Here is a 16,335-nt window from a genome sequence, read left to right as displayed (position 1 = left end):
TCCAGCCAAGATTTTTTTGTAAAGGATTTAATAGGCTAAATTAGGTAGGAAAGGGGGTCAGGGTCTTACAGTAATGCTGTTTAGAAAGTCAAGCCTATATCCCTTCAACCAATAACTTTTTCCACATACAACTCTCCAACCAACTCACCACCAACTACCTCCAACTCTACTCTCAAATCTCATTCTCCCCACAGCATTCCAGCAATGGTTCTTTTGTGCCCAGGGAGACTGCTTCCCAATTGAACACAAGAGTTTCTAATTGAGGGGACCCTTTGCTCTTGAAGTCACAGACCCCTTTTTTGGGAACTATCTCCAAGAGTTTAAGAGAGAGGTAATGCTCGTGCTCAGAGAGGGAAAGGAAACAGAATCTGAAAAGTTTGGATCTCCTAACAGGGATTTTAGTCACTACTCCTCTTATTGCTAATGTGCTTGATTACTTTACCAATTATCTAGTATGATTATAGTATGCTAATCTATATCATGTGATATTTATATATTATATAATAATATATATAGTATATATACTATTATGCTTTTACATATCATTATTATTTACATACTAAATCATATCAATGCCATAAAAAGTATTCTAATATTTCAAATAAAAATCAATTTACCCAATAAATATTTATTGACCATTTTTATGTGCCACCTCTAACTCCATGGAATATAAATTAGCAGTTAACTAAATAAATTTAAGTCCCTCATAGAATAAATAAATTTAAATAAATTTAACTAAGTAAATTTAAGTCCCTCATAGAACTTTTATTTATAATGAAGGTAGAAGAAAAAGATGTATAGAACTAAATCAATATTGGTTAGATATTTTATGCTACGAAGAAAAATGAAATGGAGTGGTGGTAGGAGGTATAAAACACTACTTTTGTGTTTGAATTTATCTTGGCTGATATGAATTGTTCTCTGTATGAATTTTCAATAGTGAAAATAGAATTGTGCTGATTAGTTCTTTATTTTTCCTAGTTAGAACCAGACTCTTAATATCCATTCATGTTATTAGGAATACAAATTAACATAACAGCATGAATTATTTATTGCATAATACCATGTTTTCATCACATTTTGTGATATATAAACTCAATGATAAAAATACAATTGCAATTAATTATTATACTCGTTTATTATGAGGGTTCTCCCTAGCAATGCCTTGATCTATTGTTGCTGGGTTGACAGTAGGGTTATACCCAACAGCAGAGTTGTATTGATGGGGATCAAACTTGGAGCCTTAGACATTCCAAGAATTGAGTCACAGTCCTTTGATGTATCTTCACAGCCTGCCCTGCAGTCATTTTCTTTCAAGAACAAAGCCAAGTTACAGATCATGAATATTTTTATATGTGTGGGGTGTGGTGGTGGTAGTGGGGTGGGGGTTTAGAAATGTAATAGTGGAAGAGAAATGGAACTGACTTTATATTTTGAAATCATAACTTGAAATCCAATATAAAAATTTCAGCAGAAGGAGCCTAGATTTTTTAGGAAATCTAGTGCAGCATTTCAGGAGCAACTAAGCTCTCAGGCTAGGGGCTCATGATAATGATAAAAGTGAGAAGAAAGAATGCAAATTGAACTTAGAAAATGATGGTGATTGGTGTTAGTGATAGAATAGGTAAAGTTTCTTTTTTTTTTTTTTTTTTTTTTTTGGTTTTTGGTCTCATCCGGCAGCGCTCAGGGGTTACTCCTGGCTCTATGCTCAGAAATTGCCCCTGGCAGTCACAGGGGACCATATGAGATGCTGGGATTCGAACTACCGTAACTTCTGCACGAAAGACAAATGCCTTGCCTCCATGCTATCTCCGGCCCTAAAATTTCTTTTTTTAAAACCAATATAAGAAAAAATGAAACTTGAGCCCTTAAAGAGAAAAATAATATGGATATGACACTAACTTGCATATAAAAACACACATAAAATATCTTCTAAACATTCTGCACAGCAGATTGACAGCAATTATATGATGTCCTAGTAAATACATTAAGATTTTAAAAGTATCATAGACACAGTATAATGACAATGAGAAAATTATAAAACTATGATGAAAACAAAATGGGGTACAGAGCAAAAGGCATATTGAAGCGTGTATGATGATGAGTGCAATTTACTAGACATAAACTGAAAGCAAGACATTGAGAGAATCAAAAACCTCTTAGATTTCTGATGAATAACTATGTAAATAGCTATTCTATTCAGCAATCTTTAAACTAGAGCAAGGTTATAAGCTTTGAGCATATGATAAGCTGTGTTTATGAGAATTTTATCTTATGTTTTTGAAATGCAATGCAGATGAAGCCTAGAACCAGAAGCTAACTATGAAAGATAATAGAAGAAAAAGCAAGAATTAGATGGGGAAATGGGAGAAGAGTGATGCTCTATATAGAATAGGCAGCCTAACATCTATATTAATTGCTCTCAAGTGCTTTTCCTTATGTGCTAAATTATAAGATGCTTTCTATTTTGTAGTTTTCTTGTTTTGTTTTCTCAATTTTATTGAGAATTTGGGATTTATAATATCATTTATAACAGTGTCCAGAACCACACCCTCCACCAGAGTGCCTGTATCCCTCCCCAAATTCTTGAAGATCACTCAAAAATACACTTTTTCAAATATTCGCTGAAACATTACACTTGTTTACTCCTGATTTACATCAAAATTCCATTTATCTTAGCATGTGATGGCCTACTTTTGACAATGAATTCGGGCCATAGTATTTGAATTTAATGGCATCAATAAAGTTTTAAAATATATTAAAAATGACTGCCCTATAAAATTTCCCCTTGTCTTGCAGTTTGCCTGTCCTTGTATCTTGTTTAACATATACTAGCAATATTTTCTTTTATATTTTCTACCAAGATCTCATCATTTCTTATTTTAACTGTTACTCCCATCTCATTCTTTATATTTAAAAATGAAACACTTTTTCTATGGTCTGGCAAGTTATGATATCAATAAAATTATACTCAAATAACAATATAAGTGTTATTTTCTTATCTGAATATGTCTCCTATGAGTCCTCTTAAAATATTTCTGCTTAAAATGCTAGAGGTAGGCAGGACATATTTGTACATCCAACATTTTGCCCATTTTTATCTCACCAATTTACTATTGTGTGATTGTGTGATCCTAATTTTAAAATAAAAGGAAATATTGCCATGAACCAGGAAACTAGGATAATATGATTTCATCCCAATTAGTTACATACTATTGTTATGGACTTAGTACCTGGAGTGATGGAAAGAAGCAGAAAGAACTGAAAATCTTTTCTAGTATCTAATGGCTAGGCCCAGTTTTTTTTTTTTTTGGTGGTGGTGGTGGGGTGGGTCCACACCAGCAGAGCTCAGAGGATACTCCTGGCTCTGTGCTCAGAATTCACTCCTGGCAGTTTCAGGGACAGATGGGATGCTGGGATTCGAACCGGGGTCGTGCTGTGTTGGCCACATGCAAGGCAAACACCTTACAGCTGTGCTATTGCTCCAGTTCCAAAGTTCAGTTTCTATGACTGCCTGCTGTTTTTTGTCAGAGGTCAGAGATGCTCAACAAAATTCTCTTTCATTGAACATCCCTGAATGAACACTGCACAATATATAGAAGTCAAGTATATTCTGAATGATTAGTGACATTCAGCACTTTCTATGTTGCTGTTCTTTCAAGTACTGTTTTCGTTCTTAACTTGCAGGAGTTTCTTACTTATTTTGGAGATTAACTCTTTGTTAAATCATTTATAAATATTTTCTCCTTTTCTAGAGATGCCTTTTCACCATGTTGATGGTTTCCTTTCTTGTGAAGAAGCTTTTCAGTTTCATATAATCCCACTTGTTTTTGTTCTACTCAATCTCTCAACAGATTGTGTTCTGCCCACTCACATCAAGGAGGGCTATCTGCTTTATTTAATTCACCCATTACAGTCTTCCAGAAACACACCCACAGAACACCCCCAAAACATGTTTAACCCAGTACCTGGGCATTTCATGTCCCAGTCAATTTTCCTTTAACAATTTTTTATTGAATATCAGGGAGTTAAGAGTTAAAAAGTTGTTCAGGGTTGAGTTTCAGTTATACAATGTTCCAACACCCATCTCTTTATCAATGTTAAATTCCTACCAACAATTGATCTACTTTTTCTCATGTCCCTACTCACTTCCCTACCCAGCCTTTTCTTAGTCAATATAACACAAAAAATTAAGCAGCACATCTAGTATTATTTTTGATGTTTTCATGTAGTTATTTCAGTCCAAAATTTATCCTTGAAATCTATTCTTTAGAACAATCTCTGTTTTTACAGATCGATCTAAATCTATAACACTCATTTTTTATACTTGAACATTCATAATATCTTGCTAGTATACCACAGACAGGATTGCTTACAAACAAGTGACAAACATCATTGGAAAGTGTCTACTTATTATTCTTAATCATATTTATATATGATAATTGTTCTGAGCATATAAAGATGGAGGTTTGCATTTATAAATAAAGAATTTAAATAACTTAATTCATGTTAATTTGAATATAAATTGGAAGATATCTTATAAATTTCTTTAGACAGAGATAGTTAAACATTTTCATGCTCCATAATTCATCTCATTTGCTTGGCATTTTTAGGAATGTGCTAGTTTTGTTAAGGAGTATTTTAGCCTTTCCTTTTTAGTTCAGATGTTTAAATTTCAATCATATTGGAACCTGAAAGATAGCATTGAGGTAGGGTGTTCGCCTTGCATGCAGAAGGACGGTGGTTTGAATCCCGGCATCCCATGTGGTCCCCCGAGCCTGCCAGGAGCGATTTCTGAGCGTGGAGCCAGGAGTGACTCCTGAGCAGCCGGGCGTGACCCAAAAACAAAACAAAACAAAATTTCAATCATATTAGAAGTAAAATTTTCCAAAGCTACTTTACTGAATATAATTCAACCTTTTCTTAATAGCTTAGGTTATTCCAATAGCTTGGTTATTAGGAATAGTCAACAGTTGTGGTAGAGTTTTTATAATTTGCTATATTGTGTAGAAGATAATTACTTTCACTGTAAATGACCCTACAGGACTCAGGTTTATATTTATTTAGTACATATATTGTTTTTTTTTCCCTTGTTCTTAATCTCTGTCAGTATGTCTGCCTCCACGAGTCCTACTTCTCCACTTTCATCATGATCACTCTGGACAAGGAATTGGTGCTGAAAGCTTGTAAAGAATACACATGATACTCTCAGTAACAACTTTAAACTATGGAGCTTAAAAGGGAAAAGAAAGAAAGAAGAAAAGTATATTTCATGATGCTGACTCAGGACTAGGTTCAGGGTGTGAGATAATGAAATTGGTGGTGTAAATGTACACTGGTGAAAGGGAAGGGTGATGGAACATTGTATGACTGAAATTCAGCCCTCAGGAACTTTTTAACTTTATAATTCATGGTCTTTTAATAAAAATATTTTAAAAGAATTGCACATATCTTCATAGCTTTTAATTTTTTAATTTGCCCTCTTTTATCATCAATATGATGAATGAGAGAAAGAGAGAGGAGAGAACGAGGAGAGTAAAGTTACGAAACAAACCTTCAATAGTATTTGAAAATTAATACTCCTGGAGAGTCTTGAAGGTAGAAATAATAGCAACTGCATTTGTGGCAATGGGTTACACATCACTCCACATATAATATTTGCTTTATCTCCAGGGAAACCAGAAAGCTGTATCTGAAGATTTTTCTCTAGAAGTTTTATGGAAATGATTTGCTCTTAACCTTGGAGGATAGTTCTAGAAATTGAAAGTATCTAATCCTGGAAATAACTGTGCACAATCTTGCCAGGAGAAAGCTTTCTGATCCTGTGGGCTAGTCCAAAGGAAACAAATAGATCCCTTTAGAAAACAGCACTTCCAATATATAGGAGCATATCACCAAATGGTAGTTTTCTTTAACTAAAAGCATGTCCCTTGCTGTAATATAATATTTTTAGATTTGGCACAAAGGTGGCTAGAAAAAATGAGAGAAAGAAAGAAGAAAGGAAAAAAGAAAGAAAGAAAGAAAAGAAAGAAAGAAAGAAAGAAAGAAAGAAGAAAAGAAAGAAGAAAGAAAGAAGAAAGAAAGAATAAAAGAAAGAAAGAAAAAGAAGAAAGAAAGAAAAGAAAGAAAAATAAGAAAGAAAAAAAGAAAAGAAAGAAAAAAGAAAAGAAAGAAAGAAAGAAAAGAAGAAAGAAAAAGAAGAAGAAAGAAAGAAAGAAAAAAAAAAAAGAAAGAAAGAAAGAAAGAAAGAAAGAAGAAAGAAAGAAAAAAAAAAAAAAAAAAAAAAAAAAAAAAAAAAAAAAAAAAAAAAAAAAGAAAGAAAGAAAGAAAAGAAAGAAAGAAAGAAAGAAAGAAAGAAAGAAAGAAAGAAAGAAAGAAAGAAAGAAAGAAAGAAAGAAAGAAGAGAGCAGGGAAAGAAGAAAGAGAGAAAGAGCAGGGAAAGAAAGAAGAGAGCAGAGAAAGAAGAAAGAAGAGAGAGGAAAGAGGAAAGAAAAAGGAAAGAGTAAGAAAGAAAAGAGAGGAGAGAAAGGAAAGGAGAGAAAGAGAGAGGAGAAAGAAAGATTGTTGAAAAAATTTAATTCGTCTTTTTCTGTTATTTAAAAATCATACAGTTCATCTAATTTTGAGCTAAATAAGTTTAAACTTTAGCTTAGTGACTTTGTAAGTGTGAAAGACCTGGCTGTACTCAGAGCTTACTTAGTATGACTGTGTTCTGTGGGCTCACTCCGGGCCTGGGTAGGCTGTGTTCAAGACAAGCACCTTATCTTTTGTTCTCTGGTCACCACTTAGTGCCTTTTAATGCTTTGTTGAAATTCCAGTTTACCATCAAGATTATGAGCATCTCATATTAATCATTATGAAAAGGTCCAAAAGAGCTGGATCCAAATCTTTAAAACCAGCAAGTTCTTCTGGGTAGAGTCTGTTGGAAATAAAATGTTTTCCCATATCTTGGCTCCCACAACTCCATCATCCCCAAATCCACTACAAGGAAGATCTTAATCTAAAATCATGGTTTAGACTTGCGGATATCTTTAGTACCCAGGATATGTTTTCTTCTTAGGTTAGCCTGTTGCTAATAAAGCTTTCTTGGCATATCACCTCTTCCTCTAGATTGTGTTGGAACATTGAACTTTATTGGAGCAATACCTTTATCTTTGCAATTTTACCCATTACTGCTAAGTGAAAAGCATAAAACTTTCACATATTGTTAGAAAATTTAAAGCTACCCTAATGTAGAGACCTAACAAGAGAAAGGAGAAGTGGGAGTAGAAATCTTATGAGTAGTGTAGAACTAATTATCGAGTAAAATTTTATTTCCCTGACTTTTTAATTATTTTTTCAGAAAATAATTAATTTTATGCCCTTCTAATTTATTAAAAGCAATAATAAATTTGAGTAAAATTATTAATAAATTCCAATAATCACATTTTCTCATTTATTATAATGACTCTACTTTTTTTTTTTTTAGTGAGAGAACAAACATTTCCCAAAATATCCCAGAACTTTTCAATCTCACCTAGGATCTTTCTATATAACCAATAGGTTTGGTCTCTGTACTTCTGTTTTCCAACTTTACCAGAGGCTAATAGGCAAGAAAGTATTTTAAAAAATACTTTAGACAAAAATAGAGCATGAAGTAAGACAGAATTACAGAAAAGGTATTACCTGTAAGTACTTAAGAGCTAAAGTTAATATGTGTTGGATGAGAGGAGAGTAAGAGTTAGGATTTGTGGTCTGCTATGCATTGTGACTGAAATAACATGGCATAAAACAGTTTGTGGATGAAGAGAATTAGTAGAGCATAGCAAAATTAGAACTGAATTCTGGAGTTTATATGATACTAAAAGAAAGGTATGGAAATCAGAACAGGAATCAAAAAGATTCATTATGGGGATTATGACCAGAATAAACTTGCTATAATTACACAAAATAGACTTAGGATAGGATTGTGAGCCCAAAATGATGCTGCAATTCCAAACTATTTGTCAAGAATAGTATGCAATGTGTTGAAGATATCTTTTAGGGGAGCAAGCCAAACTTTAACTCTACATAAAGATGAAAAAATTATTATAGCTGAGTATAAGAAAGAACCACATTTATTGAGTGTTTCTAGAAGCTAGATGCCATTCCAAACTCAATCAGCAATCTAAGTAAATAGTATAATTTTAATAGTTATATTCTAGAAAGTGGATGCGGACAATAACCAAGTATGCAGACATAGAATACATGGTCAATTATCAGTACAATAAAGAAAGAAAGCAAATCAGAGACACTGGAAAGGAGGAAAAAGTAGCAGAAGGAAATAAAAGGCCAGATCCATGCTCATAGGTGGGTAGAAACTATGCTTTTCTCTTCTTGGAACTGAAACAAGACTTGCATAATTAATAGAAATAAGCTAAGGTTCAATTCAAAAGTGCTAAATATAAATTTATGTTTTTTTATTTTCACTAAAAATTTCTATTTGTAGAATCTTTAAAACTTAATTTCTGGAGACAGATAGCATGGAGGTAGGGCATTTGCCTTGCATTCAGAAGAATGGTGGTTCTAATCCTGACATCCCATATGATCCCCGAGCCTGTCAGGAGGGATTTCTGAGCATAGAGCCAGGAGTAGCCCCTGACCGATGCTGGGTGTGAACCCACCCTCAAACCCCCCCAAAAAAAACCCCAACAATAAAAATCCCTTAATTTCTGTGAAAATGGTTCTATACAGACAAGTAACATTGACTAATTTTCCTAATTTTATCTGATAGTCACATGCAAACATAAACCATAATAAAGAGGACTGATTATAATTTAATGAGAATACTGCTATGTTATATTAAATTTTATTTATTAAGCCAGAGATAATTAATAATGGCAAGAATTGAATGATCTTACTTATCTGTGGTGTACAGGGAAACAAAACTGGATAATAGATAATGTCAACTTGTAAACATTAAGTATCAGACTACAAAATGAGAACTTCAGATTCAGGAGGGCAGTGGATACACAGAGGTAGCATTTTGAGGATGATAAGGTGAGAAAACATTACAACAGGACCATACCTGCCAAGTATCAATGGGAACACATGAACTTAATTCTAATAAAATTAAATAAATGACAAAAATTGATTGTATATAAAAACTGTATATTTAATTATTTTGGGACTTTCAAGTAATTTCAGGGCCCTATGTGCTGGGACCACCAAGATTATCAGAGCAGGGCAGTGCTTAGTGTTCACCTGAGCAGGAAAGTGATTAATAGTCAACTGATCAGTGCGGTGCTCATTTATTAATTTTTAACTGTTTTATGAACAAATTGCAAAAATAAAAATGTTAGGCTTTCAATAAGGAGAACCTTTCATATGGTGAGAGTTTCCTATATCATTTCTTAGAAACAAAGGGTTGTAAGCTGTTTTCAAAAATTTTTTTTCTACCAAAACTTTTGTCTATCCATTCATATGTTTGTGTTTGCCTCATAATCAGTGTAGGTCTCAAAGTTTCGGATTTGCTTTTGTGCTTATTTTTAATGAAAATTTCAGCTTGTAAAGACAATTCATGAAGCCACCTACATCAATGGTAACTTTGTTAGAGACTGAGGGCAACATTATCCTGATAGGAAACTATTTCTTAGTAGTAAAAAATTAAGGCATTGCTCTTTCTCTTTTTGATGATTTATGTATCTCATGAGAAAATGACAAATATGTGGCCAAAGAAATTACAACTACAAAAAGTATGTCTTAAAAATTTTATTCTTTGATAAGCAATTTAGTTTAAAAATTTCTTGAAGAATGATGAAAAGAATGTTTATTGGGTTGGGCACTTGCCTTTCATACGTAGACCTAGGTTCAGTTCCCAGCATCCAATATGGTTCCCACAAACCTACCAGGAATGACCTCTGAGTGCAGAGGTAGGGAGTAAATCCTGAATATTACTAGTTGCCCCCCCCAAAAAAAACCCACAAAAGACGTGTAGAGGACCAGAGTGATAGCACAGTGGTAGGGTGCTTGCTTTACCCACAGCCGATTCAGGAAGGAAGGTGCTTCGAATCTGGGCATTCCATATGGTTCCCCAGGCCTGCCTGGGGCTATTTCTGAGTGCAGAGCCTGGAGTAACCCCTAAGAGCCACCGAGTGTGACCCAAAACCCAAAACCAATAACAAACAAACAACAAAAAAGTACATGTAGAATAAAACAATAATTTGTAGTTTTTAATGCACAAATACTTGATAGAAAACAGAAAATATTGAAGAATAGGGGACACTGATATACCATTATAAATGATTGAAACAGTTTTCTTTAAAATTAAATTATATCTCCAACATAAGATCTCACATGAAAGATTCATTGATCATTAACTACGATCATACTATTTCAGCCAAACATAGATTTACATAAGGATTATTCAAATTATTTGAATTAAGATTTTCTTGTTTTTCAAGAGATACTATGGTAATAATACCCAGAAACAATAGTGACAAAGTCCAGGAGGGCCAGTCCAGGGTAGAAAGCTCGCCACAAAGTGGCGAGTGTAGCTACAGTAGAGAAGGGTCTACTGTAAAGACAATGATACATGGAACTGATTGCCCTGGACAAGAACTCGGCGCTGAAAGTGGAGAAACTAATGGACAAGGCACACCTCTATTACCAATAGTGCAAACCACAGAGTCAGACGTTAAATGGAGAGAAGGCAATTTGCTGGCCCTAGAGCAAAGCAGGGATGGGAGGGAGGGAAACAGGAGACATCGGTGACAGTGACAGGAAGGGTATCATTGTATAACTTAAACCTAAATAAAAATTTCATAAGCACAGTGCTTAAATAAAGCAATTAAAATATTAATAAATTAAAAAAGATTTTATTTTGTTGTTGTTTTGGGGGCACACCCAGTGGTACTCAGTGTTACTCCTGGATCTGCTCTTAAAAATCACTCAAGGCAGGCTGGGGACCAGATGGGATGCTGAGGATTGAACCTGGGTCAGCCAGGTACAAGGCAAGTGCCCTACCTGCTGTGCTATTGTTCCAGTCTCCCAAATTAAGATTTTCATGAGTGGTTACTATGTAATGAAAAAAATATATCATATTTAAAAATCATAAAATTGTGAAGCCTTATAAACATATCTTAAATGTAGAGCTATTGCTGCAATAACACAGAAATATTAACTGTTTCTAATTAATATTCTTAGAAAACATAAAAATATTCATCCAACTAGCAAGGCAAATAAATTCTGCTTATTGAAACAGTGGCAATAAATATGTTAAAATTTTAAAATCATGCATTTTTTCCTTCCCTTTATTTGAGAAGAATAATACATTTGTCAGATAAAAAAATACAATCCATTTAAGGTAAAGATCTAGAGTTATATGGATAAGGGTTATAAAATCAATGTAATTAAAGACATGAGCTTGAGGGAATTAAATTAAACTGTGAATATAACATTTGTAGAATGTTAGGCTTTTCTTAATATTAATATGGAAAGTTGTGAGAGTTGAAGTAAGTCTTATGCCCATGAATATTGATTTTATTTTAATGATATACTCCAATGAAGCATCTTCTATTCCTTTTAGCTACTACAAAATAAAAATGTATAGGAGCAATACTAAATTATTTAATAAACTCAAAATGATGACAAACAAGTCATTTCATATTCCTGGTCTTTAATTTCTTAGTCACAACTTATACAATAATAGCAAAAATAATTAATTGCTTGTTTCATTTCTTCTAGTCTCTTTGGGAAAAGTACTTAAAGGTATAAATTTGCATTGCATATTTTGGAAAGAACTAGCTTCACAAAAGTCTCAAACCAAAAGGGAAATTTTATCACTCGTTAATGAACCGTGACACTTTCAGTTTCAGTGTTCTTTCTACACAAGAAGCATGCAAAAATCTTACACTCTCTATCAATAGCTATAAACACAAATTAAATCAGTTAACCCAAAAAAGGCATTATGAAATCTCAAAGAAAGGTGTAAAAAACTTCAACTTCATTAAATGTGTTTTTTTCTACTGGTCAAATAAACATTTAGTGACTTTTATGTGAAAACGTTTATAGACCCAGGATGTCACCCAAAAGTTGCCTAAAATTTTATACCATAGGAATACTGATTAAAAAAAAATGAAGTGAATCAAAGAGAAAAAAGTCACAATCTTTATTTGTAATACAATTAATCTGTTTAAAAGCAAGATCCATGAATTTCTTGCTGTTACAATAAGATTTCTATAATAATTTTTACCTTGTAATAGGGTGTATGCACTGATATTAAAGAGTTCTATAACTGGGTTGGAGTGATGGTACAGTGGTAGGGCATTTGCCTTGCACGTGGCTGACCCAGAATGGACCTGGGCTCTATCCCCCAGTATCCCATATGGTCCCCCCAATCAGGAGTGATTATTTCTGAGGGCATAGCCAGGAATAACCCCCGAGCTTCACCAGTGTGGCCCAAAACCACCCCCCAAATGCTCTATAACTTTTATCTCTGAAATAGATAGACGCTAAAACACTGCCCTTCAGGGAACATTACTTACATTTCACGAGGCAGAGGTTCAAGCTGAACTGTTTTCTCAAGACTATTTCTATAGCATATGATATTGATGTTTTTTTCTTTGATGTGAGTACCTTTTTAGCACCCAAACTATCCTCACTAGAAGTAGTCAATTTTAGCAATAAATGTATAAATGTATCAGGCTAGTGTTGATAGTAAAGTTGGTGCTGGTTTAAGTTATAAAAAAAATGTAACTTTAAAAATTTGTTATATTTCTTTTCTCATCATAGAAGTGTATGGCTTGGGGCCAAAGCGATAGCATAGTGGTAGGATGTTTGCCTTGCATGCAGCTGATCTTGGATAGTTCTGGGTTCTATCTCTGGCATCCCATATGGTCTCTGGAGCCAGGAGCTATTTCTGAGCACAGAGCCAGGAGTAACCCCTGAGCATTACCTAGTGTGCCCCCCCCCAAATAAATATATGGCTATTTTAGCAGAATACTCTTAGTACTTAAATTTAATATATTTTAGTTGTTACTATAGAGTATATTCATCTATGCAAAATTTAAAGATGTATGCTGCAATGTAAAGTTGCAGCCATATTAATAGCTTTGAAAAAATTGGTGTGCTTTTTATAGTAGTATACAGAATTTATATTATATATATTATTTATATAACAGTAGTAGACCCCAGATAATGTATCTCTTGACCTAGGATTAGGAGATACCAAAATTTGATCTAGAAATGTGTGTCAGATATCAAAATATCTGTTGGTCTTGATTTGGTCCTGTTAAAAATCTAGTCAATAATTAATTATCACTATAACTATTCAAAGAAAATATTTAATTATTATCAGTTTTTTTAATAGACAGAAAAATAGTTTTGTTTACTCTAAAAGTACAAAGATACAAACATGTTACAACATGCTGCTCTGGAACATGCTTGTGGTTGATCTTTGTAAAATTTAGTGAAAAAAAAACTCAGATATATCTCAGGGAAGATGGGATTAGCTAATGATAATATTCAAAATAAGGGAGAAGGCTGTTATGTGAGTAACCAATCATGAATGTAACTTCACAAACTAGAAGAAGTCAGAGTAACAAACACACTGATAAAGAAGTCAGGTGAGTTCAGCACTTTGGACAGTCCCCAAAAATCATGTGCTTCCTTTCAGATTATTAGAGCAACCTCAAAATGACCAAAACCTTCTCCAATTCCACATTTTGATTGTTAATCTGTACCAGAATGTGATCTTAATTCCATAGTGTCTGCATATATCCAAAGAACTCTGAGATCTTTTTTTTTTAACATGAAGTCTGTATCCTCAATCCTGATATGATGCTTGAGAATCTGTCAGGCAGGTTGCTAGACTTGGCTCTATTAACTTAATTGAAATGTAATTAAATATATAAAGGTAAGGTAAAATCATTCATAATATAGCAATGAGATCTCACTAATACCTGAGGGTCATGGGTACAGCCAAGTGCTCTATTCAGCAGCTATTGTAGAGCAAATTGAAATGAGCCATTTAGCCTGTCAGGGGTGGGGCTGAAAGTGGGGGAATGGATGGGGATAAAACCTTTAAGGATCTTCTAAAATTTTGCCTAGAGCCTTGTTGTTTTACAATAGATAGAACTCAAGCATGTTAAGACTTTCCTTACAGACTATAGTAAGGAATAGAATTGGCCATTTGAGAATTCAATTTCTAAGATTCAGCACTGCAATACAGGATAGTCAATCTGGGTTCTAATCAAATGACAAATCCCTGCAACATAAAAGTGACAAGTTGAAATAAAGAGGGGGAAAAAGTGACAAGTTTATAATAATCAAATATGTATGCATATGAGAAATGCAAAAAAGTATATATTCTTCCTTTTAACTGCTTTGCATGTGTATGTTTCCTGACCAAAATGAATTATGAGAGAGTAAGCACAGAAACTCCATAAACCTGTAAGATTTCTTTATGGACAACTTTCTTGATGTTTGTTAATAATGATAAAACTTTGCCCAGTTTTGACAAGAAATGTGCAAAATTTGGAATAATTTAGGATGGGTGAAAATTAGGGACTTTTTCCTTGCTTCCAGTTAACCTCATCAGCCTTGATGCTCTGATTTGTGGATTAGTTCAGTTTAAGAACTTTAACTGGTTTACAGATTCAAAAAATTAAAACTGAGCAAAGTAAATCCTTCATACCCTCTCCAGGAAACTCAGAGAATAACAGACATATGAGATAAATTTTCTAGTTGGCCAATGCTCTAAAAACTACTAAGAAGGAATAACATGTTTTGATAAAAAGGATGATAGGTAACAATGACCTAACTTCTTCCAAAGAGAGTCAGAACAACTGGACTTGAACTTAAAATCATTATAAGACACTGATAGCTTGAACTTTTGATGAATATAAAATATCTTAAATTTGGGGCCAGAAAGACAGTACAGCATGTAAAGTGCTTGCTTTGCATACAACAACATGGTTTTGATCCTTAGCATCCCATATATCCCCTGAACACCATCAGGAATAATTATTGAGTACAGAGCCAGGAATAACTCCTTAGCATCTCTGGGGATGGTCCCAACTTTAATAAAACTTCTTAAATCTTTCTTTCACTATAATAACAAGTACATTATTATTCCTCATTTATTCCAGAAAGCATCAAAATCAGAAAAATGTATAACAAAATCTCTTATTTACTTATTCTAACTTTTCGATATATTTTCTATGATTTATAAAGACTATTTTTATATAAAACTTAAGGCAGTTAGCTCACAACATAGCTCTTTTTAAATATTTTCAATACTTATCATCATTCATTTTTGACATTACAAAGAAAAATAATAATTATATATAAAATAATTTTTATTTTTCTGGGAAATTTTGCATATTTCCTACAAATGTGTAATCAGTTATTAAATGCCTCAGTGATAACGGAAGCACATATTTCCCTCTGAGTCTCCCTAGAAGAGTCAAGTTAAAAAAGGAATTTTAATATTTCTACAAATTAAAATAACTATTTTCAATAACCAAAACCTACTGGACAACTTGATGAAACAGGATAGGAATAAAAAATCTTGGTAATCTTGGTAACAAGGCAAAGCCATGTTTTGGAGATGGTTGGCAAATGATAGACTATTTAACAAAGTATGTTATGAATTCTATTTTATTAATATCACTCACTACTGAACTTACATTTAGTAAAATGCTTAATATTTGAACTTAAAATAATAAAATATAGCATAATATAATAAAATATATTTTATAACAAATAATTTTATAATAAAATAATATACATAGTTTGCACATATAGTAATTGAAGCAAAGGTAAAAGTATTAATTTTCTATAATATTTTATAATTTTTGTTATACAATAGATACATGATTACTTTACATATAAAGACACAACAGATTGTGCTTAATATAAATATGACCAAATCAGCATGTGATTATTTGTTTTTATCATACTATCACTCCCATTTTAGATTCCATTTATGATTCCTGAGGAGTAAGAAAGGACATGAACTAGATTATATAAGACATGATGTGGGTAAGTAATAAAGCTGAATTTGAGATTGAGGTTAATAATAAAGCCTGGCATGAATATGGATCCCATGACAATATTTCTTCCTCTGAAGCATATTTCACACATTCAAGGTCTTTCTTTTATCTGCTATCCATCTGCTTGCTTAGGTATATAGGGAGACATATTATTGTTGAAGAAATTTGGAATTCCTCCCCAGATCACAGTTTACTGCACCATCATTTCGCAGGAAAGACAGGTAAAGGTGTGATAAGAAGAAAAGCACATAGAGAAAACCTGACACACCGACAGTGATGAGCTCAAATTTGGTCATGTGCAACTTTAGGTTCTCCCTAGAGA

At 33.2% G+C, this 16,335-nt stretch overlaps 1 protein-coding gene across 2 annotated transcripts in view; it reads right to left on the bottom strand.

Annotated features, from left to right (window-relative positions):
• Positions 1-16,335, bottom strand: part of MAGI2 (membrane associated guanylate kinase, WW and PDZ domain containing 2) — a 1,487,205-nt gene that overhangs the window by 598,968 nt on the left and 871,902 nt on the right. The window lies entirely within an intron of this gene.

This window comes from Suncus etruscus, chromosome 1 (assembly GCF_024139225.1).
Source record: "Suncus etruscus isolate mSunEtr1 chromosome 1, mSunEtr1.pri.cur, whole genome shotgun sequence".
Lineage (NCBI taxonomy): Eukaryota > Metazoa > Chordata > Mammalia > Eulipotyphla > Soricidae > Suncus > Suncus etruscus.
This window is presented reverse-complemented; position numbering and strand designations above follow the sequence as displayed.